Here is a 26,838-nt window from a genome sequence, read left to right on the forward strand (position 1 = left end):
AGGAACCAGACAAACCTGAAACCTCACCCCCGTATCAAGAGCCCCATTTTCCATCATCAAAATGCCAGACAGCCCACACTGCTGTGTAGACAAGTATTAGGAAAGCTGGAACAGTGAAAGAGATCTGAAGCCATGCCATTCAAGCCCTGAAGGCCCCACACTTGACCGCCATCTTGACTGGGGACCATCAAAAGGAGCCCCTATGCATCTATCAGGATGGCTAAAATAAAAAATACTGATGTTACCAAATGCTGGCGAGAATGTAGAGAAACCAGATTGCTCATACACTGCTGGTGGGAGTATAAATGGTTCAGCCACTCTGGAAAACAGTTTGATAGTTTTTAATAAAGTTAAACATACACTTACCATACATTCCCACTCCTGGGTATTTACAGGCGAGAAATGAAAACTTAGGTTCACACAAAAACCTGTACATGAATATTCATAGCAGTTTTATTTGTTATAGCTTAAAACTGGACACCTACCACGTGTCCTTCAGTGGATAACAAACTGTGGTACCTCCATACCATGGATTACTATTCAGCAGTAAAAAGGCACATCTTCCCATCCAACATGAACGGATCATAAGGGCATTCTGCTGGGTGAAAGAAAGCCAGTTCCAAAGGGTTACAGACTGCATGATTGCACTTACATAACATTCTTAAAGGGACAAAATTACAGTGTTGGAGAACAGATCAGTGCCAGGGGTTAGGGTTGGTGGAAGGTGGGACTATGGTGGGGTAGCACAGGAGTTTCTTTGTGGTGATGGAATAGTTTTGTATCTTGATTGTGTTGATGGCTTCTCCAATCTCCACATGTGATAAAATTTCATAGAGCTCTAGACACACAGACACACACACACACACACAGAATGCATGTAAAAACTGGTGAAATCTGAAGTAGTAGTCTGTACCTGAGTTAACTGTGTCGTACCAATATTACTTTCTTGGTTTAGAGAATGTACTACAGTAGTATCAGATAATGCCATTCTGGGAAGACAGATGACATCATACAGTTACTGTACTATTTTTGCAACTTCTTGTGAATCTTAAACTCTTTCCCCCAAAATTATTAAAAGCAACTTTTTTTTTTTTTTTTTTTTTAAATTTTATTTATTTACTTATTTATTTATGGCTGTGTTGGGTCTTCGTTTCTGTGTGAGGGCTTTCTCTAGTTGCGGCAAGCGGGGGCCACTCCCCATCGCGGTGCGCGGGCCTGTCACCATCGCGGCCTCTCTTGCTGCGGAGCAGAGGCTCCAGACGCTCAGGCTCAGCAATTGTGGCTCACGGGCCCAGCCGCTCCGCGGCATGTGGGATCTTCCCAGACCAGGGCTCGAACCCGTGTCCCCTGCCTTGGCAGGCAGATTCTCAACCACTGCGCCACCAGGGAAGCCCAAAAGCAACTTTTTAAAAGTTTTATTTTAGGTTTAGAAAAAGGGGGAGGTTGTTCCTCACCCCAAGGAAGGGGGATTCAGCCACTCCACTGGCTTCTCTTTTATGAGCAACTCCTATTGTTTATTTTGCCGCTTTCTAATTTATGGTTAGGCGTCTACGGCGGCATCCTGGTGGCTTTGGCCTCACCCTCTGCTTCTCAGAGTCAATCAGAGTCAGCCCATCTCAGACCCAATCAAAGCTCGTCTTCCAGCACTGAGTGTGAATGTTCTCCCCTCCTCCACCCTGAGACTGTAACTTCAAAGACTCAGATCTAAGAAATGGTCTCACGGCGAAAAATCGAGGACAAATCATCCTTCTCACCCCTGCACGGTCATTTCTTTTCTGGAATGGCTCTATGTCTTCCCTGTTCTTCATACAGATTATTCTCTTCACCTTCACCAAATGGCCCCTCCTCTAATGGAAGGAGATTAACCCTTCTCTGCCCCCTCTCAATCTCATTCCGCTGAGGGCTTTCTCTCACCAGCTCTGCTCTCTCCGGGCCTCGTGCCCGCAGCTGAACGCTCCAGTGTGAGATGGCTGCCTTCCCTTTGAAGCATTTATGCCTCTGTCAAACACCTTTTTGCCAGACTTGGCCCTGGGAAGACAGTTTTGAAATTAAACTTAGCGTGAGCCCCCTGGGTTTGCAGTATGGAATCGCACAAGGCCCTGGGCATTTAGGTCGAGGGGTACCTGCTGTGCTTACTACCTTCAGGGCCTCATCTTAGTGAAATTCTAGCATTATTTGTTCCCTTGTTTTGTGGTGGGGTCCCCAGCACCACCTAAGATTGAGGCTGTGCATATGAGACTGATGTCTATATGGCATCCTGTCCGGATATGACAAGACACACACACACAAGCCACTGTCCCCCAGGACTGGCCTCAGTCCCTAATTTCCTGCCATGCCTTATTCATCAGGGGCAGCCATCTCAAGAGACCATGGTGAGAGGGACATAGGTGTACGTGTCTTAGGCCTGGTTGTGAGCTGTAATCAGGTTGCTGGGCCAGAAAGGGGACTATTCGAATTGTTGATCTTCAGTGGGCGTTGGTGAATCTCCTAGTTTTGCACCTTCTGGTTTCAAAACCATACTGAACAACAGAAAATGAAACCTGCGACTTATTTTTAGCTGCTTATGCTAACTCATGAGATTTTTCTTTGCAAACCAAATAGGACAAAAGCCTACTTCAGCTGGCTGAACTTAATCTGAATGACTTAATATAGCAATCAAGCCTATCACCTCTGATACTTCTCAAATAACACTTGGTCCCAGGTGATATTTTGCCTAATATTTACTATTTTGCTAAAAATTATATTTAGTTGAGCTTTAAAAAAATTAAGTATTCTATAACATTTTCTTCTGAGAGGAACTGGGAAAGAAGTTATAAACCCTCTATACTGGAATCTATTCATTAATTCACTTATTCTATAACCATTTGTCAGGCACCTATTTAGGTGAAAAGTGGATTTTTTTAAAAAAATTGAGCCAGTGTGTTGAATTACAAAGAGCAGAATACTCGTAATTAAGGAATACGGCTTTTATCCTGGTTGCTGAGGTCTTCAGATATCACAATCTCTTTGAATCTGATTTTCTCCTCCCTCAGAGAAAGGGTTCAGGGGCTTCCCTGATGGCGCAGTGGTTAAGAATCCACCTACCAATGCAGGGGACACGGGTTCGAGCCCTGGTCCGGGAAGAAGTTCCCACATGCCGCGGAGCAACTAAGCCCGTGCGCCACAACTAATGAGCCTGTGCTCTAGAGCATGCAAGCCACAACTACAGAAGCCCACGCGCCTAGAGCCCGTGCTCTGCAACGAGAAGCCACGGCAATGAGAAGCCCACGCACCGCGACGAAGAGTAGCCCCCGCTCACCGCAACTAGAGGAAGCCTGCGCGCAGCAGTGAAGACCCAACGCAGCCAAAAATAAATAAATAAATAAATGAAATTTATTTAAAAAAAGAAAAAGAAAGAAGGGGTTCAGATGACAGCATCTGAAGTGCCTTGCCCATCCTATAATTCTGTGAAATGCGCTATGCCATTGAGAGCCCGAGGAAACGTTGAGGCACATTTTGGAGGCAGTGGTGTGGTCGTCAAGCCACCCTTATTTCTGTGTCCCCTTTCCCTGTTATAGGAGGGACAGATGTAAACAAAGCCTGTGGTCTGCTTGCCAGACAACTTGTCCCCCCACCCCCCTGACTTGGTAAACAAGTGATTAAGAACTTGAAAGACTTCCATAGGTATTTTTAGTCCCCAGATCCGTTCCTTAACTCATGGAACAAGTTCTCTAATTTTAGGAAGTGGTTTCAAAGGACAAAGCTGAAGATTCCACTGGTAGTGGTGGGAGCTGAGAAAGGACCCCTAATTTGGTGTTGGTTAATCAAGATCCTACCCATATAAGCCCCTCCATTGCACCTGGCAATGCTCTAGGTGCTGTGGGAGATACAGAGATCTCACAGGATGCCAGCCAGAGACGTGAGTAAAGGCAGGTAATTCAACACAACAAAAACATATTGTGCTTTTATCTTTAGTCCAAAAGAAGTGAAGATTCACTGAGGTTTGTTAGGCTGCTCTGGTGAGAAGAGGTTCATGGTTGTGACCTTTCCGAACCACAAATTCATTCATCTGAGAGAAGAGAAAGCAAATGAATTTGTTCCCAGGTTGTCTTGGAATATTTGCTGCCCAGGATGAAGAAAGGTATGAGGAGAGGATTATGTTCTCACGTGGGGTAGATTTTACCCATCTGTAAGAATTCTTCCTTCTCCACTTTCATTTACGTCACCACCTTCCCTCTTCAACCTAGTTGCCTGCTAATCTCTCTAGAAAGAAGAAACTCAGCCTTCTTGCTGAATGTCTTTTGCCAATTCAGGATCTAGAAGACCCTGCTGTTTCATTTGCTCTCCATCTGGGGAGTGGCAAACAGTGACGGCTGCGAATGAACGTGTGACTAGAGATGCAGGAATGCTCTTGATCTCCATGGGCACGCAAGGTCTTTATTAGTGCCACATTTCCAATGCACTGCAAAATGAAAGCGGGACTATTCTGCTGCTAAAGCTGAGGTAGTGACATCGAAAATGGTGGTGAGCCATGCTGAGGATATTCCCACGGGAGAGTCTGAGCTGAATTAGCTTGGGGTGGGATGTTGTCCACCACAGTCTCCCTGGCAACCCTAAGTCACATACCACTTTTTCTCGGTTGAAAACCACATGGTTCACATTTCCCTTCTCCCTCCAACTCTTTCCTCGAGGGTAACCTCAGTTTGGTCCCCAAGGCTTGCTGCCCGGTCCTTGCCATCAAGTGTGTACTCCTTGCCCTCATCTTACACAAGTGCTGATGGATGGAAGGGAGAAACCTCATGTCTAAGAATTGGAGCAGGCTTCCTGGAGCTCAAACTCCTCACGCATGTCCATTCACCCGACCCTTTGTTCTACTGCCTCAGGACCACTGAGAGAGATAATCCTCCTCTCATATTCCGAGCAGGGTGGAGCTGATGGAGTTGATTTGAAAGCCCCCTTTGCAAGCCATCTGGCTGGCATCTAACATTACTGCCAATGAGTGAGACAGTCATCTGGTCACCTAGCCAGGAGGCAGGAGACTTGGAGTCCAGCTCTTGGCCTAACCAACCTAGAAAGCAAGCAAGCGGGGCTGGATTTTTTAGAATCACAAACCTTCAGAGCTGGAAGGGATCTTAAATGGGGGCAGAATGTACAGATGTTCACATAGAGAGGCAATCATTAAAATGATTCATTTGAAACACTAAGCTTGGAAAATCTCTTACTCAAAAGTTAGGCTTTTCAAAAGTCCATTTTTAAAATATGTTGGGGAAGGAACTCATCATACGGACTTAAGTTGTCTGTTCAGGACAGAAATCTATCTGTGAGTAGAAACCAGGTCAGTCTTTTTTTTTTTTTTAATTTATTTTTTTAACATCTTTATTGGAGTATAATTGCTTTACAATGGTGTGTTAGTTTCTGCTGTATAACAAAGTGAATCAGCTATATGTATACATATATCCCCATATCCCCTCCCTCTTGCATCTCCCTCCCTCACACCCTCCCTATCCCACCCCTCTAGGTGGTCACAAAGCACTGAGCTGATCTCCCTGTGCTATGCGGCTGCTTCCCACTAGCTATCGATTTTACATTTGGTAGTGTATATATGTCCATGCCACTCTCTCACCCTGTCACATCTTACCCCTCCCCCTTCCCGTGTCCTCAAGTCCATTCTCTAGTAGGTCTGTGTCTTTATCCCCATCCTGCCCCCAGTTTCTTCATGACCATTTTTTATTTTTAGATTCCATATATATATGTTAGCATATGGTACTTGGAACTAGGTCCGTCTTGATTGTTATACTGAGTTTTCTTTGATTATTTATTTATTTATTTATTTATTTATTTATTTATTTATTGGCCACACGGCATGCAGGATCTTAGTTCCCTGACCAGGTATCAAACCCGTGCTCCCTGAAATAGTAGCTCAGAGTCTTAACCACTGGACCACCAGGGAAATCCCTCTTTGATAATTTAGATTAGAATAATCTAACAACTGGATAACAAGTTTATTCACAAATGCAGGCTTGTAGAAGAATTTTAATACAGCAAATGGGTAAACTCACTTACTAAGTGTGTGATCTTGGGCATAGTCTCAGTTTCCTCATCTGTACCATGAAAACACTGGACTTCATTAGGTGAAGTAGTTTGCTCAAATGGATATGTAAGCTTTTCCACTTATCTCGCCTGATAAAACATTTCCAAATTATGACAAATCTCTGACCAAAACTGTTATCCTGCTTTCTATCCTTAACTTTCCAACATGGTCTAGTTAATTCCTCTTCTCTTATTCTTTTCCACCTGCTGGTCCAAACTGTCTCCAGTTGGTACCCACAATTCCCAGGGCTTGGAGAGTTGAGGCTGGTTCATCTAAACAGGGGTAGTCCTGGCTCCAGGGAGCAGGGGTCCCCTCTACCAGGAGTCTGCACAATCAGAAGATTCCTATCGATACATCAGGACAGAATATGGATGGAGGAGGTTTTATCCTTTTAGGATTGGTGGAAAGACCCAGACTTTGGAATCAATTGGACTGAGTTTGAATCCTAGCTCTGCTATGTGTGACTGGTAATCTCAATTAGTTCCTCACTTAAAGTTGATGATAACTAATACCCACCTTGCAAGATTATTGGGTTAGAATTAAATAATATAATATAGCTAAAATATTGAGTACATAGTAGGTTTTCAATAAATGGTAGCTACTATAGACTTAGCTCTGATCAAAGTAGAAAGCAGAAGTCCCTGCCCAGATATCTAGGCAAAATGTAGATGTTCAAAGTAGCATTAGACTTTCCTAAAAATTTAGGCTAAAATATCATCCAAAGGCATTTTTAGTCATTGATAAATTAAGTCACCATGTTGTTTCCATGAATATCCCACAAACAAATGTAATAACCAACCTCATAAAAATGTTTAAACTTTTTAAATTCTAAGAACTTAAACAAAAATGTTACATCTGGTAAAGATTTTATTTTTAAAAATTGAGATTAGGAAAAAAAAATCAAGATTAGAATAGCCGAACCTGATAACAAATTTTACCCACAAAGGTTGAATATCTATATTAGGTATAAACGGAAACCAGCTGTAGTTTTTAATGCAGTGAATGGAGCAAAGAAATGTGCAAACCAATCCAAATGTTTATAAACCAAGGATTCCTCGGGGACTCAGTGCCCTGACTTTATGTTTTTTTTAAACAGAGAGTCAAGCTTTGTTCATACTTGAATTATGTACTTTGCATAAGTCATGCAATTTAACTTTAACCCACAGGACTGAAAATAAAATGAGCTCAGATTGCAGAAGGAGACTGTAAGCAAGTAAGGGCATTAATCAAAGTGAAAGAGGCAGCCCTTACTGCTAGCTAGCTCTGTCCTTCTCCAGCCTGCTCCTGCCGGATTATTTTGGGTTCCTTGTGCTTGACTCATCAAAGTGGCAAAAACAGGTTAAAATTTTCATCACGGAAAAGGGATTTGTCTGTTAAATGAACGTTTGTGCCTATGCCCTGAGGAGGTTGATGAGCACACAATTTTTAAAAATCATAAATGAGTGCATACCCTTGCCACTTGTAATCACGACAAAGCTTAAGTAATTCGGGCATGAGCATGGTTTTTTTTTTTTTTAAGTGCAAAACAGGATTTACTAGTCGAGAATGTCTGTCTAAACAAGCTCATGCATCTAAATGCTTTCAACTACAGCTCAAATTTGTTTAATACAAGCAGGTTCGGTAAACGAGCCACATTTGCTCGTTGAATGTTTTGGAACATCACAAAATAAAGCGATACGTGGCTTTTAGGCTCGATTTGACAGACGGTAGACAGAGAACCCCACTGGGAGGTTTGGAAACCACTTGCCCTGGCATCCGACTTACAAGCACCAGTAAGGGACCTGACCGCATTCGCCACCCTGCCCCTGTAAAGCGGACATAACACTATTCACTCATCTTGTGGGAGCCTGATCTGGGTTACTGTCCTTGTCACTGTCATTTATTATCTCAGGCAGAGGAGGCAGCGACTTCATTCTATGTGGTCAGAGTAGATTCCATATCGTGTATCTTTAGCTTGCATGATAATAATTTGTATTTTAATGTGAATGTCTAGCTTTCAAGTGTTATTAATGAGGACTATCTGGACAGACACCAAGGGCATCAAATGTCTAAGTGTTCACTTCAACCTCCTCCAACCCCACTTTAAGGACCCCGCTTTATAGACGACCATATATTAAATTGGTACCTTGCAACTGAGCGTTATAAGCTCACTAATTCTCAACCTCCATGGTAAAGGAGGAATTAGCCTAGGGATACTCCATCCTAATTTTCTGTCGCTGTCAATGCTAACCAGAGCTCATAGAGCAATGATGGTGGGGGCGGGGAAGATGGGTCCACCATCGGGGTTAGACCAGGAGCTACTGTTTCCGTTAAAGCCACGTTTATTTCTGGAATAGTTGTGGGAGAGAGATGTGCTCCAAAGCGAAGAGGACTCGGAGTGGTTCAGGTATGACCGACCATCTGGACAACCCAGCTCAGAGACTCTAAAGTGTACGGGATAGAGGTGGGCTGGATACTTTCCATACATTGAGCTAAAAAATCACTTGGGTTCGGTGGAAGGAGACAGAATGAGAGCTAGAAACAAAAGATCCGGCTGTGAAACCTAGTACCTAAGTTCAGATGTTCAAATACATTTTCTCCTTTAAAAAAATTCTGGGCAACTTAAATGTTTTGCTAACCTGATTATTTGCAGCCAGTTCTTATAGAAGAAAGAGGCAACCCCAGAAAAGATTAATTCATTTTTGCACGTGTTAAAATTAATTAACATTAGCATATTTAGTGATGCAATAGGCAATTAAAGACTTTTGGAGAAATAAGAAGAAGAAAAACGTACGTATTATATATTCAAAATCAGTCTCATAACATTTTCTAAAAATGTTGGCTTATGTCCAGGATCTAAGGCTGGGGGTGGGTATGGTTTCTTTGTAGCTGAAGAAAGAGTAGAAAAGAATCTGTTCCATTTCCTTAAAAATAAAAGACTTCATGTTTTATACAGCATGGTAAATGAAATGCTTTTCTGATTTTTACCTGCCGGCAGGATCTGGAGGAAATTTTCCTAGCAAGCTATGCTGTTTTCCTCTCTTTGGGAACATGGTGACACTGGTTTTGTAGCAAAACAGTCTTTGCTTATTAGGCATTTCTTCAAAATCCTGAATAAGCAGCTCTTTCCACATTTTTTGTTCCACATGTTAAACATTTCATTGCAATTTGAGCTTTGTCTGTGTGTGTGTGTGTGCGCGTGCGCGCGTGTGTGTGTGTGTGTGTGTGTGTTGATAGGAAAGATTGAAAGGGGATGTATAAGAATTCTTGAAGGTTTTTTGTTTAAAAAATTAATTCCTACGATTATGTATTGGAGTCTCTACAGAAGGTGATTCCAATTTATTACATACAGCCAAAGTAAAGCCCATCAATCTTGAGCAGCGGCAGCAGGGAGGGGATATTGAAGAAGACATGAAATTCGGTGTTTGAGTAGATGAGATTTAATTTTCGGAAAACATTTCACTCATAAAACGGATAGCACCCCAGTGTCAGCCCTGACCTCCATGATGTCAGTGTCATCGTGGGAGCGTAGCTAAGCCCCAAAGTAAAACAAAGAAACATTGCATGTCAGCTCAACACCATTTCTTCCCTTACAGTACGTACAATATATATACACAAAGCCATTTGGTATTTCTGTTAATGGCTTGTTACTTTACGTTCTAGCTTTTGGAGGGGGAGGAAGGAGAAAAATCATTCTGCATTTCCTAGGTTCTGAGCAAGTACAGTATGCTGTTGCGAGACTTAACATTATTTAGGTCAGTGTCCTAAGGACAGCTTTTATTTTATCGTTCGTGATGGTCAGCTATACATCGAAAGGAACTCAGCATCAGTTTATTTTTCTGTAAGTGCTTTTATTCTGCTTTTAAGTTTAAGCAAATTCATTCACATTTTAATACCATTCCGACTGGGGAGGTGTCTGCCGTTCTGTACTGCAGATACATTTAGCAGAATACATTTACACGGCTTGTGGTTAGAGGTTATAGCACGGATACAGACAGCTGATCATGCATTCTTCTACAAGCCTGCCGGCACCATTTAGGATTCTGAAAAATAATCTAGAAATGCTACACCCTTTATAATATTATTCTTTACTTTGCAGTAGCTTAAAAGGTTTGTGTTTGTCATTGTTGCTAGCCATTCTATGAAATTAACAGTCTATAAAATGCATCCCGAACCAGATACATACTGTATTGAAAGCTTTCTTCAAGAAGAAGATATGACAGTATTCGTTCCAGCTTATTTTCTTCCTTAGCAAAAGGATTGTTTGATTCTCAGAAGCAGAAGGGCACATTCATTGTGCAGCAGCTCTGCTGAACTGTATGAAATGCCTTCTACTGTCTGGTTGCAGAATTTGGAGTTTGCTAAACAGTGTTTAGTGATTGGGCTCATCTTGCATCACCAGTTGATGACATTTTTCTTTGTTCCCTCCTACCCAGTTGAACCAAGACTCTGAGGCTGATATGCAATGTCACTTACAACATTAATCAGACACTGCATTTAAGGTGAGCTGTCCCTTGCCTCCTCCTTCCCCAGTGCTCGTGTGCTGCCTGCAGTGCGTATCTTGCTTCTGCGAGCCTAAGATGGCAGGCAGGATTAGCCGTGCTTGTGCTGTGTGTGCATGCTGTGTATAGAATTCATTACACGTTGCCTAGTATTTCAGATGTGAGTATGTAAATGCTCGGGATGCCATATCATCTGGTAGCGAAGACTTGTTTTTGCCTCATTACAGCCTTAGCTATTTCAGCATCACCTTTCAGCTCCGATTCATTTGCTTCTGGATGTTTGCTTTTCATCACATTCAAAATAGAATTTTACCTTTTTTTTTCTAACAAAGCCAAAAAAAAAAAAAAAAAACCCTAAAAACAAAAACAACAACAAAACTCTGCTACCAGATGGTGTCTCCCCTTTCTTCTTGCATTTGCTGTCTTTTAAATAATGTATGTTGTATTGTTAATTAATGTGAATATCAAATTAAACACTTGAAACTTACATGTTTATTATGCGGGTAGGAGGCAAGGTGGAATCTATTTTTAACTCTTATGCACTCCATGGTGTACAAACAACTTGGTTCTCAAATTTGTATTTTCAGTGCTGGTATCAGTGGTTTGATTTTCAGCAGATGTGACAGTGGCCTTTGCAGTGGTCAGCTCCAGGCTTTGAACTCTCAGAGGAGGAAGGGAAAAAAATTCAACACGCTACTTCCTTGGTTGCAGCCTCAGAGAAACCTTGGATGAGAAACTTCTTTTTTCAAACCTGTTTTCCTGTTGATAAATTCAGTTCTCGTGATCACAGTACATTCAAGCTGTTCTGCGTATGGTTTTGTGTGTGTGTGACAATTGCATCTAAAACTTGAGAGCAAGAAGACGGAGAAATCAGTTGGTCTCCATCGCTTTACATAAAAATGGCTGAATGTCTTGTGATGCTAGCACTGCATTAAGTGATACATACAGGTAGGTTGAAATTTGCATGTTTTATAGACTTTTTTTGAGCCATGTAGCAAGAACATTAAGTAGATTAAAATATGACTTTTAAAACAAATTAAATAAGACAGTTGTAATTGGGAGGGGAGGGTATTCAGTTGGATGGCCTTTACTATTCAGATACTATACAAATATATAGCTTTTATGAACTTATAAAATGATTCTGCTATAAAAGTGAGGTGATTCCTCCTAAAAAATCATATATATGATAGGTGTGGCGCCATTAGACCACAAAAGAATTTTTTGAAAAGTCTGTGGATTCAGCTCCATTTTAGCTTGAAACTAAAAATAAATGGGTTTCTGGAGATAATTTTGAACAGCGCAAATAAGCTTAATAAGAAACATTTAAAATATTTAAATTTTAGGAAGCGGTCTTTAAACGTGTTATATGAAAGATGAAAATAAAAACTTAGAGGCTTCCAAAATCAATTTTAGATAATGTACAAGAATAAATGCATTATTTGTATATCTATTATTTGGGGAGATGAGGAATTCCAATTTTAAAGGGGGAAATATTAAATATAGGTGGCTCTGTTAGAAGAAAAATAGCCTCACTGAATGAAACAGAGTCCCTAGAATGGTTCATTGCAAACCATACAGCTGTGGTTCTGTAAGCACCAAATTCTGGCACTTTTCAAAATAAATTCATGGGTTCTTTCCTTTGAGCTTAACTTCTCAAATATATTTTAGTTTCAAATTAACACTGGGCCAGAACCTGTTTCTTTAGTAACCACATCTTATTTTAAAATGCAGTAACAGATATGCAAAAGATAGTCTTTAAAAAAAAATGTTTCATGAAAATTTTGCAGTTCTTTTTCCTCTCATGTAGAGTCTGAACTGGTTTTAGACGTTTATACATGCGGTCTTCCAGCCTTAAAAATTAAGCCATATTTCTATACATAGAAACCTTGCACAGTAAGGGCTTTTTCTTTTCCCCTTTGTGTTCAGCACTTTCAAAATTAAGGTTTTCTTTGTCATGTGCTCCAGAATGCTGGTCAAGGCTTGTGTGCAAAGGTGTAGTTTCATTATCACGAGTTCACCAGCGCCACTGAAACAATAGGTATCTCAGAAATTCTGAGAATCAGAAAATGCTTATGCTTTTGTTTTGCCTGATCCCTCCATTGGTAACCGCCGAGCTCTCAGTAGAGAAGGACCCAAACCCAAGCCCACCCCAGCCCCAACTATAAGTGCACATGGAGCCTCTGTGCAACCATCTTTGTAGGTGTGTTAGGAGGGAGACGCTGCCAAACCCAAAACCTCCCTGAGGTTTGCTCCAGTGTGTAGAACATTGAGCTGCACAACCATCTGTGTAAACAGTTGCTTTATCTTAGCAGTTTGCCTAATATTCCAAAGCACTGTCTATAAAATCAAACCTCTAATGTACTAAAGATTTGTTGTTGTGGTGGTATTGTTGTTTTGAGGCCAACTTAAATATTTTGCTTGGAGTTTTTTCTCTGGTTCAATTATATTAGAACATGATTCATCTCACAGTGATTTTGTTCTCTGGGCTTGCCATGAAATATCCTTCCTGCAATACCTTTTTTTTTTTTTTTTTTTTTTGCTGTTTGGGAGCCATTTTCCTTCTTGCCTGTGACTTAAAAAGACTAAGTACATTTTGCATATAGCATCAATCAGAGGATCGTAAACTGAAGGGAAATGTCGGAACCCTGATTCAGCATTGCCTGTTTATTTTAGTATCAGTAGCATTAACAGTTGCAGTAGGATCAAGCTAATTGTCATTCCTTCTTGAGCAAATAATGAGCCCAGCATTTGTAATTAAAACACTATTGCTGTTCGGAAAGATTACAACTCAATGTCTTCTACTTTGATAGGCCGGTACAAATTAATCATTTTGAACCCATTTGAATCTTAATCACAAGATTAGATGGATTCAATGGAATTGTTTTACCCTACAATTGAATGCCTGAGAGATTCAACAGTGTATTTCTTCTCTGTAAAATGTCGATCCTTTTGTTTTTAACTCAAGCATGGTTGTGTTACCTTGTAGATTTTCATACCTCATGATTTTTTGTGGCATTATTCACTTATGTTGCTCTTGGTCTCTCCTCAAAGAATTTTAAACACAAGTCAAGGAGCTTGAAAGCCAAATAAGACTGTTGGGAAGTATACTGTACCACTGTCATTGTAATTAATAGACCAGTGAGTGGAAGAATAATTATTATTTATTACTTTGTTGTATTTCGCCTTAATGCTTTGCCTTCATATTTCACCAGGCACAAAGCTTTTCTAAACTTACCCACTTACAATTATCATTGGATTTCCTGCCGATTGTAGAGGATGGCACTTATCCCTTCTCATTGTTGAAAAGGCAGTGCTTAACCCATTTATACTTTTTGGCTAAGGTGTTTACACTGGGCAGGCCAGAGCAGGTGCGACAGGAAGAATGTGCAAACAACTGCCTTGTTCTCACCAAAACAAAATGGGCAAATCTGTGGTTTTCTGCCTGAATGATTTGTAGTCTAAAATTCTCAACTCTTTTTTCGGAGAATAGGAATTGTTTTTCCAAACCTTAACTCAGTGAGATTACCAAGATGGCATCTCTTGCTACTAGAGGGATGTTGATCTACCTCAGCAATTTCCATGGATCCCCCATAGAGGAAATGGGTACCCAGACCACGTCTTAGGGCTGGTTGATATGGCGAGATGGATCTAGAAAGACGATCTTCCCTTTAATACGCTAAGCCTTTGAGTTCCCTGGTACCATATGGTTCATTCTAGCAGCTCCCTTCCAAGGGAAATGCTGTTCTTAATGGCTTTCTTGGTAATTAAACATTCAACAAATATATTGAGTACGTACTACATACCAGGCATATTCCAGAGGCTAGAAATACAGTCATGAGCAAGTGAGACCAGGGCCTGCCTCTCATAGACCCACGCCTAGTGTGGTGGAGTGGTAGGGGCCAGGGGCACAAAAATAAATATGTAAACAATTAATTGGAGAAGACAAGTGCAAAGGAGAAAGAGAAGACAAAATGAAAAAAAACAAGGGTGTGTTGTTGGGAGGCGGAGAGCCACTTTAGAATGGTTGGCCAGGGAAAGCCTTCCGGAGGAGTGGTATTTAGGTGGAGACCTGGGTGGTGAGATGGAGCCAGACAGGTGGAGGGCTGATGGAGAGTGTTACCAGGAAGAGGGGTGTTCGTGCTCAGACCACAAACTCCTTTCTACGAGTAACTGCCATTATATGAGAGCCAGCTCTGAGGACTTGGTGCGTTGAGCCTCACTTAGGTAAGCTGCCCGCGAAGCAAGACGGTGGGCCAGGCCCGCATGGCTGGTTTTAGTCAAATTCCCAGGACTCGGTGCCAGCAGAGTCACTTCCTTTGACCCAGACCCACCGCAACACGGTCTCAGAAGGTGCAGTGAAGTTCTGGACTTTGCAGTCCTAGGTGGTATTGAAATTTGGGCACAGATTCAGTGCTAACCCAAGAAATCCACAGAAGAAAGGAATCCCCGAGCAAGGAAATTTCTGGGAAGCCTGTTGCTTCATTTTTCTTAAGAACTCCAGAACTTCAATTCATGGCAAAACATTGAGAGAGCCACTTCCTTTAATTTTTTTTTTCAAAGGCAGGAGGTGGAAGGGTCTGTCCCATCTTGCCAGTAAATTGTCTTTGACCTCTGACACCTCAAACACTTCAGTTTCTGCAGAACTCTGTCTGCTGGTGGCTTTCTAAAGACCTCACTGCTTGGAGTGTTCTTTCTCTATTTGAACAAATAATACTAAGGAAATTCTTCAGAACCAGAACTCTTTCATGCCTTTTAGGTTCGTCTGCTAATGAAGCTCCAAGAACAAAGGGATAGGTTTGCTCTACACCTTAGAAACTATAAGACCCTTCAAAGTCTTCTCAATGTTTCAGAAGCACCGTCTAACACTGATTCACAATTTAGTGGGCTTTGCTTATCACAAGTTAGAAGTGGCCTGGCTGACTCCTTACACTTTGTTTGGTTTTGACTAGCCACAAAACATTCCACTGCATGAAGAATGTTCTAGTTCTCTGTAGTAGAATATTGCCCATCAGTGGGGAGGGGCTTCAACTGTTCAGTTCACTTCTTCAGATATTTGTTGAGCATCTACTGTGTGACAGGCACCACTACAACCCAGGCAGAATGGAAATGTGACACGAAATTCCCTGTGAAGCTCACGTCCACTTTCACAAGGCTAGGGGGTTGTATGGACAGGTACAATTGTATATCCTCTCTGTTCCAGAAGGAAATGAATGGCATGCTGTTCTCTTAGTGGCCTTTTATACTGTTTTCTGAAGGCTAGCCTTCAGTTTGGGGTTATCTCAACCAATGGAGAAGATGGTTCTTCCCTGGGACTCTGTGTCTCATCCTCAATCACCTTCCCAAAATGTCTTGGTTCCTAATAAGCCACCGTGTGTCTGGCTGCCCTTCTCCAAGCTGGTCTGCCTGCCCTAGCAGGTGACCTCCATAACGGCTGCCACTCTTTCGCATTCATGAGCAGATGTTAAGTTGAGGAGGCCTTGAATGCAAAAATTTGAATTCGTGATGCAGGCAAGATGCTTCTGCCTTTTTACCTTCCCTGACAGACAGTGGGGGTCTCCCTGCTGGCCGTTCTGCTTCTGTGGGAAGCAGGTAAATCAAAGACCAATTGCCAAAGCCCTTGTCTTTGTTAGGTGATCCCAGCATGGCACTGCCATGGCCCAAACATCTCATTGACCAGAAAATGGCTCTTTTGATCTTGTAATTCATTTTGCATCTTTTCCTTTAATGACTTTCTTGCTTCTGCAGCTATTCCTGTTCAGGGTTCGAGACTAACATTTGTGTCTACAGTCACTATATTTGGCCTGTGGAGGAAGTTTGTTTTCTGGTTCGGTTTTGTTTTTAAAATGCCACTATAAATATTTTTTCTGCATTCATAAAATTCTGTGAAGACTTTCATGATTCTTTTTAAATGATTAAACAAACCTCTTCCTTACCCCGTGGTCATTGCTGCCAAATAGATATTTTGAAATTCCTTTTTTTTTTTTTTTTTTTTGCCTGCTCAAATCTTCTACCCTGTCTGAGGCCTTACTCTAATTAAGGCTTCACAGTCCTGCCCATCTTCCCCAGCACCGAGCATGACGTAGAGTCCCTGCCCCGAGGGCCTTACAAGTCAGTGAGACGAGAAAACAAAAGCCACCAGCTGAGAATGTGGTTAAATCCCAGAAGGGCAGTGCCCTTGTAATTTTTTCCCCTTTTCTCTTGTTTCTTGAGCTGTGGAAGGGAAGCAGGGGACCTTTAGTAGGGAGAGAGAGGGGCATCACTGAAAGATCAGAAAATGCAGGATATTGGGGAAACACTGTGGAAGGGCCATCTAGGAGGCAAAGTGGGGAGAGGGCAGCAAGGAGGCGGGGAGGGGTGTGTGGAAAATCAGACAGAGGGAACAAAGCAGGCAGTCAGAAAGCAGGCTGCTGTGCTGCACCCTGAAGCTGGGGGCGTGGGGTACAAGGGAAAAAGAGTGGGAGGGGTTGCAACGAGTAAAAGGAGGCTGGGAGAGCCCCTGAGATGCAGGCTGCGGGCCTGCTGTGTAAGGACTGGGTGCTCTCATGTTCTGTCTGGCTTCGGCCGCAATGTTGGCCTTAGGGCTTAACTGTCCCACGTTGACTGTTATGAAAAGCCCGCAGATTGGCATCCTTAAGGGTGATTTATCCCAGAAGCTTATGAAGTCTCTATCCCAAGGCTCCTGTTCTACATGCTGAGGATGCCAGAGACCACCCCCCAGCCCTGCTGCCGTCACTTGACTAGATCTGGATTAAACTTTAAATGAGCAGATTTTTACATGGGTTGTGACCAAAATGCTTTTGGTTTTCCACAAAGCTCAGCCTGGAGATAGACCCAAAATACCCGTTTTAAGCAGCAGACTTTAGAAACTCTTTTGCCCGAAGTCATGTTGCCCTCACAGGTGTGCTGCTCTGCTTTTGGAGCCCCCAAAGCCTGTCTTCCTTGCTCTTCACCCACCTTTCCAGGCCCTGGTCTGAGTGCCCGGTAAACCATCCCCAGTGGATATTCTGATTGTTTGAATTCCTTGGTCTCCAGGAGCACCGCCCCTGCTGGCACACCAGCACGTAATGCTGCCATCATCCTGTACTTCTTGCTCAGCTCTTACGGGAACGTGAAGCACAGACTTCAGTTGCTGTGTGAAACTTAGACTCACTTTATTCTGTCATTGAGGGAACTGTGGCCCGGAGAAGTTGTGATTTCTCCAGGTCACTCAGAGAGTTAAGTGGCCACGCCTAACTCCCAGTCCAGTGCACTTTCTGCTAAACCAAGCTGCTTTTAGGTCACATGGGAAGCCCAGTTCTAAGCCAGAGGTTGGCAGACTTTTTCCGTAAAGGGCCAGATAGTAAATATTTTAGGCTCTGTGGATCAAGGCAAAACTGAGGATGATATGTAGGTATTTATATAACAACAAAGAAAACAAATTTCTATGAACTCTTTATTGATGAAATTAAAAACATACTAATATATAATACGAAGTATAATAATAATTATATATATTTTATATATATATATACACACATAGTGCCATAGATACAGAAATGATTGGCTGTGCCTGTGTCCCAATAAAATTTCACTTATGGACAATGAAATTTGAATTTCATGTAATTTTCATGTCATGATATATTATTTTACTATTGAATTTTTTTTTCAGTCATTTAAAGATGTCAAAACCATCCTCAGCTTGAAGGTTGTACAAAAACAGGTGGCAGGCGAAATTGGCCTGTAGGACGGACGTAGTTTGTGGACCCATTTTCTAAGTCAAAAGCTGCAAACCGGGGGACCATTGGTCAGTCCAACCCATATATGTACTTTGTTTGACTTCTAACAAGAATTTTAATTGAATCCATTGCCAACTTTGTTTTCTATTTTTTGAATTGTATTTTTTACTTCTAATTATAAAAGTAGTATATATCTACTTTGAAATAATTTGGAATGTTAACATTTTGGCGTGCATTCCTTCAGTCCTTTATCTATGCCTGGCGATTTTTTTAATAGTTGAGATAATATAGACAATTTTGTATCTTCTTTTTATTTACTTAATATCATATCATAAGCATTTTATATCATTGTAAAGTCTTTCATTAACATAATCTTTTAAAACTTTATTATGAAAATCTTAAACACGCGTACAATATGAAAAAACTAGTTTAATGAACCCCTGTACAGTCCTCGCCCAGCTTCAACCATTCTCAATGGCTGGCCAATCTTGTTTCATGTAAATCCTCTCCTGTATTATTTTAAAGCAAATCCCAGATCATATCGCTTTATTGCTAAATATTTTAGTATGATTCTCTAAAAGACAAGGATACTAAGAGAAGACGCTTTTTTTTTTTTTTGAGGAAATAAATGCTAAAGTATTTAGGTGTGGAAGAGAATGTTTGCAACTTACAAATGATTCAAGAAAAAAAAATAGCTAAAAAGATATGATTGGAGTGTATATAATTTTTTGGTACTATTCTTGCAACTCTTCTATAACTTTGAAATAGTTCTAAATAAAAAGTTTTAAAAATATGGAATCCTAAAAAAAAATACATTAAAAAAAATGTCGATTAGTAAGAAAGAAAAATAACCACGTGATATCGCTTTACAAATGAACTTATTTACAAAACAGAAACAGACTCAGAACTTACGGTTACCAGGGAGGAAGGGTTGGGGTAGGGAGAGTTACGGAGTTTGGGATTGACATGTACACACTTGCTTATATTAAAAAAAAAAAAAAAAGGAAGAAAAAGAAAAAGAACCACAGCATCATTATCACACCAACAAATAATAAGAATTCTTTAATAACTTCAAATATCATAGTCAGCATTCAGATTTGTCCAGTTAGGTCATTTGAAAAAAAAAAAAAACTTGTTCAAAGCACAATTCCAAATAAGGTCCATACAGTGCAATTAATATTCCCTTAAATTTCACTTCATCTATAGGTTTCCTTCCCCCTCTTTCTTTCATCCTTGCTATTGTCATAAAAATTTTGTTGAAGAAACAATTTGACTCATAGAGTTTCCTCAAATCGGAAATTTCAGATGACATTCCTTGGTGCTGTTTTTTTTGTTTTTAAATTTAATTTTATTTATTTTTTATACAGCAGGTTCTTATTAGTTATCTATTTTATACATATTAGTGTATATATGTCAATCCCAATCTCCCAGTTCATCCCACCACCACCCCCCAACTGCTTTACATGTTCCTGTGTCTCAGAGACTTTCTGTAAATTGGTCATTACAGCTAGAGACCTGATCAAGATACAGAATATATTTTATATAAAAATCCTGATTTGGGCTTCATTGGAAAATTCTGCAGATCTGGCATTCCCACCTGGCAACAATTGGTCTGGGGCTGGGTAGTGACAACCCCATTCCCCATTTAGGTGGGACATGAATGATCCTGTAGACCCCAGTTCCTACTACTTCCTGCCTGGCTCCCAGGGGCGGGAAGCTGCCACCCGCATTCTACCCACTGCCTCTGCAAGGCCCTTGGTAGACTTCTCAACACGACATCACAGGAGGCTTTTCAGGAATGTGGTGGAGATCAGAGAAGATGATTTGGACAGGGACTTTCTTAAAATGCTTAAAGGGAAAGAGAGAAGCAGCCATATAAGAGGAAGCCAAGCGACAGAACTTGGTGAGTGAGTACCCAGGATGAGGGGAAGAGAGAAGTAAAACAATAAATTAATAGTGTGTGAAGAATGCGAGGTGGAATGAGTTACAGATTCCTAACCCATGGTGGGAAACAAAGGAAGCAAGTGGGTTTCAAAGGGACACACCTTAGCTTGTTTTCTATATAATGATAACATTGAAACCTTAAAAAAGAGAAAGAAGGGGGGCACTAAATAAATTGGCCAAGAGTCTTCAATCAGAAAGCTGAAACAGGCAGTTGTAACATAACAGAAATCATGTGGGGATTAAATGAAATGAGGTACAAATCAAGGACAGCTTCCTAGAAAAGGCCGCTAGAAAAGGATCAGGAGACACGCTGGGGAGATGTTGAAGAACTAGTAGAAATTTAAGAGAGGAGAGAATCTTAAAAGTCTTAGGATATTTTTTTCTTATTTGCAAATGCACTGAAATGAAAAATATTATAAGGATATGAAAATATATCATGTTTAGTTGTTTTGAAAGGAATAAATTTTTACAGAATAGAATAAAATTATGACAAGTTGGGACGTTCTTGGAAATTTCCAGATAATTCCCCATACTAAGAAGAATGATTAAGAGAGAGAATCTGTGACCGGTTATGAGGAAGGGTGGAAAATTTTGAAGGACAGTCTGATTATGTAAGTTTTAGGCTGTGGTGTTTAAAACTGTTGCCGTGATATTTTAGTTATTAATAACAATTTAGGGGAAATCTACTCGCTTTTGGAGAAACATTTGGCCCTAGGGAGAAAGAAATGCCACTGTTTATGAATTCCCAAGTGGATGTAAGGAGCCATTCACTTGCTAAGCCTCTTAGGAAAGCCAGAGCCGATTTCACCCTTAACAAGCTGTTGACAGCATCTGACCAAGGTACCACCTGGAACATGTTAGCAGCACAGAAAGTGGACTGTGAAGTCAGACCTATATTTAAAATCCCTTTATGTCACTCACCATGTGACCCTGGCAGCCTACCCATGGAAAATTTCCATGGTATAAAAGTTGCTTTACATACGGGAACTACGATTCTTACTGCTTGGATGGTAGGAACTTAGAACTCCGAATACTTGACCTCAAGCACCGACAGCCGTATGCAGATGCTTCACGCGTGTTATCCCATTTAACTGTCAAAAAGCCCTACGAGGTAAGCGTAATATGAAAATCAGCCCCATTTTACAGATGAGCAAGCCAAGGCTCAGGGAGGTTAAGTAACTTGCCTAAAGTCACACAGTGAGTAGCCTTGTAATGGACAAAGCTGGGCTTTAAACCCAGGCAGGCAGAATCCAAAGGCCAAATTGCCTCACTCTACCACCTCCCACCTTCCAATCGCTGGGCAGCACAGAGAACAGCACCTCATACTGGCACTTCCCAGCTAGAAGTTCCTAATCCCCATGCCTTAGTTTTCCCAAAAGCCTCAGTGGAAACACATAAACTTGCAATCAGACCACAGATTTCCTTAGTTTGGAATCCATGATTAACAACGTGTTCGCTCAGGTTTTGTAGCTCTGATTGGCAATTACGTATACAAAAACATTGCAGGATTGTTGGGTTTTTTTAAGTACGAAGATGAATCATTAGTTAATAAATGCAGTTTAGTGGAATAGCTCTTTCTGAACGTGGCCCACGGAGAAAGAATAAAGGGCACTTGGCTTTGAGGGGATTGCGACCTGCTCGTGTACATGTGTGTGCAGGTTGCCCAATCTATCAACCTTCAAAACCCTGTCTTTATTTTTAAATTACATGATGCTTTAATTTGACTTTAAGTCAGTATATTTCTCTGTGATTATTAAAATGTTTTAACCGCTTTGTATACAATATTGGAATCTCCTTTATTCATCAGAATGATCACAATCTTAAAACGTGATCAGGAACTAGGATGCAGAATTGTGTACACTGTATTCCAAGCTAAAAACAGGATGTAAGGCGTGCAAAGAACCTACTTCTTATCCTTTATAAATTGTAACCCGGGAATGAATCTTTTCAAAAGAAAATTTTAAAATAAGACTCATACTACCAAAACGCAGGGAACATGGATGGTTTTGTAGAAAACAAGCAAACAAAACCTGCACATTCGAGCACTAGACTGTTAGCTCCTCCGCAAGGCGAGTTTGTGGCAGGCCTCAGTAAATACTTTCTCAATGAGCAGTCCCTGAATCTTGGACGAGAGATCCTAGCAGGCAGTCAGTGCGCTTTATTTAAGGGAAGAGGCCCGGGTCTTTTGCGTGAACTAGCTTTTATAGCACGTTAGGAAAATCAGTCTAGGCCTCTCCTGTCAGCCGTGGGAAAGCGCAGGTGACACTCGATTCCCGAGAATTTAAATTAAAACTGCAGTTGACTTCTCTGAAGCCTGCCTCTTTTAAATGTGCAAGGGTTGGATGTTCTCTGGGATCTGGGTGCAGAATCCAGGGCCCCCTCTGCGGACCCAGGCCTGGTTCTGATAGTGGCTAGGCTCTGTGGCCGTAGACGCCCTAACTCGGCTGCCCTCGCGGCAGGTTCTGAATTGTGTTCTCCCCCGATGAGAGGGAGGCGGAGGCCGCTGCTCCCTTCCTGGCGTCTGGGGCCGTCGTGGGTTCCCCCCACCCCGCCCCCAGTCGCACCCAGGTTGGGTCTGAGGCCTCGCGGGGCCGTGGTGCGTCCCTCCACCGCGGCCCCGCCGTGTCCTCCCGAGGCCGGGTCCTGGGCGCGTTGATGCTCCGACATCCGGCCCGCGGCTAAGGCCGGGGAGCCCTCTTCCCGGCCAGGCTGCGTCCCCAACCCCGCGCCGGGGGCGGGCCGGGCCGGCCGAGCCGAGCCGCCGGCGTCCATTTTCTGGGCGGTGCTGCGAGACGCCGCGGCCTGACTCGCGGGTCCGGAAGCGCCATGGACCCCCGGGGAACGCGCTCGCGGGGCAGCGGCCGAGCCCTGTAAGTGCCACCGCAGGGGCCGTATGCGGGACGGGTGGGCGAGACGCGGCCGGCCCGACCCCTCTTCTCCCAGGAGGGAGCCTCGAAACCCGGCCGGGAAACGCTGGCGCGGGGCTGGGAGCTCCGCGGACGTCGGAGAGCCGAGCTGCTACGGCGACCCGGCGCCCGCAGGTGCCCTGGGGGAGGGGGTCCAGCCGCAGGGTCGGGCACGTTACGCCGCAGCGAGTGGCCCATCTGCGCGGCTGTGCTGGAAGGCGGGGGGCCGGGGACAGATGCACACCCAAGGGCTGGGGACGTGACGGGCGCCGGTCCAGCAGGCTCAGGAACTGCGCTAACAGCCGCATCTCCCCTCTCCCGGACTGCGACTTGGACCCCGGTCCTGACCCATCGGGAACCTGAGCATTTCCTTGGTCGAACACCAGAGCCCCTGGAATTGAAGGGGACGTGCAAAGGCAGGGCCCTGCCCCCAGGGGCTTGCAATCTCAGCCTCCTACTTCGGCAGTAGTTAGGTCTCTTCTATTGGTACAACACGACCGACCGCCCGCTGTTAGCCACTTCTTTGCAGGGTATATTATAAATCACCTGAGATTTTAGTCTGTCCGCGGTGCCACTTTATAACTCCTCTGCTATAGGTAAGTGACTAATTCCATTCTGGACTTTGGCCCAAATTTAATATCTCTTCTAAGGATCCATTATGGATGATACGTATTACGGTGCTTTATACATATTTTAAAGGTTAAAGAGTTTTCTCCTAATTATGAAGCTCAACTGCTCGGTCAGGTTCTCATGGTTAAAAAGCATAGGAGGATTAAGTCCGCCGTTTCAGAGAAACTTCTGGTGAGGTACTATCTCTGAGTGTAGTGTTTTTCCAACAAGAGTAGAGACCCATTAGGAGATTGTGAAATTAGTTTAGTGGGTTACTACCAGATTTTTTTGAAGATATAGAATATATAATGCAATATAAAAAATAATAGAATAGACTAGAAAATATCGGAGTGCATTGCACATAATAAGAGTAAGCATTGTTTTTTAGGCTTTGGGGTTTCAGTTTATATAACATGATTTTTAAAAATGGTGGGTCACTGTCAAAAAGTTTCTAAACCCTGACTAACAGGTTAATAACCCAGGATTTGGAATCAGTTGAACCTGCATTTAAGTCCCAGGTCTAACATAAACTAGCTCTGTGACCTTGAACAGATTCCGTGACCTTTCAGAGCCTCTTTACGTAGCTGTAAAAATGGGGGAATTTCTCCTGTGAGGACTATGTGAAGTCGCATGTGTCAATCACTTTGCCCAGTGCTTTACTTACAGGAGGTGTTCAGTATACAGGCTAATTGCAATCCCTTTTGTTGCTGATATATTCAGTCCTGGCACCCAGTTATGGGACACTGCTCTTTTTCTTCGTTTTAGATCTCGATGTGGTGGAGATGGAGGACTCAGAACCAAGGATTTCCAAGTGATTTCTTCCAAAGCACGAGAAACTAACTCTGTTAAGCCTGCTCTGTTCTAACTGAGGTAACTGAATTTGCATCTCTCCGTACTCTACATGAAATAGGAAATTTTTTTTTCTGAGGGACTGAACCACTCCCAAGGAGCTTATGATTTGTTGCCAGCGATCCACCAGGTTTGGGGATTACAAAGTGACAATGACATTTAGGCGAGCTGTTGTTAAGGAGACATGAAGGGGGAACTAAGGGCTTCTCATTCCAGTTCTGCCAGTGACTGTCGTGGGAGCTTCTGTAGGTCTCTTCTTCAGGCCGGAAGGACCCACCGACGTCACTGAGGCCCAGAGAGGTTAAATGACTTTTCAGAGAGACCCAGTGGGCTGGGTGGGGACAGGCCTGGAGCTCGCATCTCGATTGCTCAGTCATACAGTCAGCTTCTGGGCCTGCTGCAGGGTGACCACCATGCTAGGCGCTGAGGATACAAGCGTGAAGAGCCCGCCCCCGGGACACACACTGTTTGCACAGATGAGTATTGACAGCCCAGAACACTAAACTTCACCTTTGAGGCATAGAGAGGGCCCCAGATAGTGATAATAACAACTACCATTTATCAAGCACTTTTGTGTGTGAGTGCAAGGCAGTGTGTTAAGGGCTTTTAAGTGCTGTGTTTTTACTCACTCCTCACAATACCCCTGTGAAATAAGGAAGAAGAGATGTGAAGGATTGAAATGTGAAAATGCAGGCAGGTCATAGAGTGCTTTGTATCTCAGACCACACTTAGGATGCACATTCGGTATGTAAAGCACAATGCTAGGACCATGAAGTTCAAGGGAAAGTGCTTGCCCTCTAGGAGCTTATAACCTTAACTCCAGAGAGGTGGAGTCAGGTGGGCAATGCCTGATATTAGCTCCTCTCCCCTTCACCTGCTTCCCCGGCAGTCAGTTGGAGCGGATCCGGAAGAGACCAGAGTAGTTGATACAACATAGTTCTGGCCCTTCAATGCAAGTTTTCATTTTATTCAAATTTGACATACATTTCCATCCACCTGTGAATACATACGCTTTCAATATATAAACAATAGTAAAGGGCTTCTCTGAATTCATTTGTTTATTTGTTCATTCAACAAATGTTTATTGAGCTCCGACAAGGCACTTACTTGGGTATTCAAGACCAAACATATGACTATGTTTTTACAGTCATGATAATGGTCATGCGCATTCTCTTAGCAAGGAATTATCGTGCAACTATTAGAATTTTTCTGTTAACGTGCTAGAATATTGGCTGCAAGGACGTTGGAGATTAACCCATAAATAGGATTCCAACTGGATAAGTAGGAAAATCTTTTTTAAAATCTTCAGAAAGGAATTTCTTTTAATTTTTTGATTCTGCTGTTACTGTCACCTTTACATAGAGGCCTTTTCTTTGTCCACTTAACCTATCGGCAGAGGAAAAAGCAGTTTGGCAAGGGGGCTTTCTTTGACTTGAAATGCTCTCCTCTTTTAGCTTGTAGGCCACACAAGACACTGAATGTTCAGAAGTAAAGCAATTTAAGAGATACTTTAATTTACAAGGTACAGAGTTAGAGGTAGCTCCAATGATTGCATTAAGTAACAGAAATCAGGTTGTAAGCCTTGAATGCTACTTGTAATAAACTTAAGCTCCAAATGGAACAAAGGAGATGTTGAGTATGAATGTGCTTTGCAAACTTCTAGGAATTCTATAAATGTTACAGCAAATATTTATCGAGTACCTACTATGAGATCGGAAGGAAAGGCAGGGCAGAAACCAGAGACAGGGAGACCAGTTAAGACAAGTACCACCGTCCACCAAGGAAAAGACAGGGTTGGGGGGAACTCAGGGAAGACCGGAAATGGGTGATAGCAGTGAAACAGGAAAGGAACAGACGCAAAGGGAAAAACTGACACAATCTGACATCTGATTTCCAGTCTACTCAATTGGAAATCTGAGTAGAGAAGAAATAGCTAAAGTTGACATTGAGATTTCCAAAGCAGCGGTACCCATGAAGATACTTGGAAGGAGGTGAGGGGCTGAGTTTGAAGTGTTGAAGTATGATGTCCCCCAGACGATCAGGGACTTTGTACCCTGGAGGAAGGCCAGGGCTAGTTTGGGAGACACTGGGTTGTGAGAAAAAAGTCGAGAGGTGAGAGAAGAGATTTTTCCGGTGGGAGACTATAGGGAGGCAAAGCTTGAGGGTGGAGCCTTATGAGAAAAGAAGGACCTAGGGAGGACCTAGAGAAAAGTCTGGCAAGAGAGTGAGGAAGAACAAGAGAAGAGGGCTCCAGAAGCCAGAAG

General features: G+C 42.5%; 1 protein-coding gene and 1 long non-coding RNA gene across 8 annotated transcripts in view; one reads left to right on the forward strand and one right to left on the reverse strand.

Annotated features, from left to right (window-relative positions):
* The window catches only part of LOC309660567, a 412,061-nt gene that overhangs the window by 252,287 nt on the left and 132,936 nt on the right, over positions 1 to 26,838 (reverse strand). The window lies entirely within an intron of this gene.
* The window catches only part of ZBTB38 (zinc finger and BTB domain containing 38), a 117,459-nt gene that overhangs the window by 50,934 nt on the left and 39,687 nt on the right, over positions 1 to 26,838 (forward strand). For 2 of the 7 annotated variants that reach the window (XM_082461166.1, XM_082461174.1), the window contains exons 3-6: positions 10,486 to 10,551; positions 11,139 to 11,499; positions 18,200 to 23,080; positions 24,491 to 24,595. The gene's annotated coding sequence lies outside the window, so the exon portion shown is untranslated. Of the gene's footprint in view, positions 1 to 10,485; positions 10,552 to 10,585; positions 10,712 to 11,138; positions 11,500 to 18,199; positions 23,081 to 23,113; positions 23,713 to 24,490; positions 24,596 to 26,838 lie in introns of those variants that run through there. The other 5 variants (XM_082461167.1, XM_082461169.1, XM_082461168.1 and 2 more) reach the window with 5 other exon arrangements.

Source organism: Balaenoptera physalus (assembly GCF_965194825.1).
Source record: "Balaenoptera physalus genome assembly, chromosome: 4".
In the NCBI taxonomy this organism is placed as follows: Eukaryota; Metazoa; Chordata; class Mammalia; order Artiodactyla; family Balaenopteridae; genus Balaenoptera; species Balaenoptera physalus.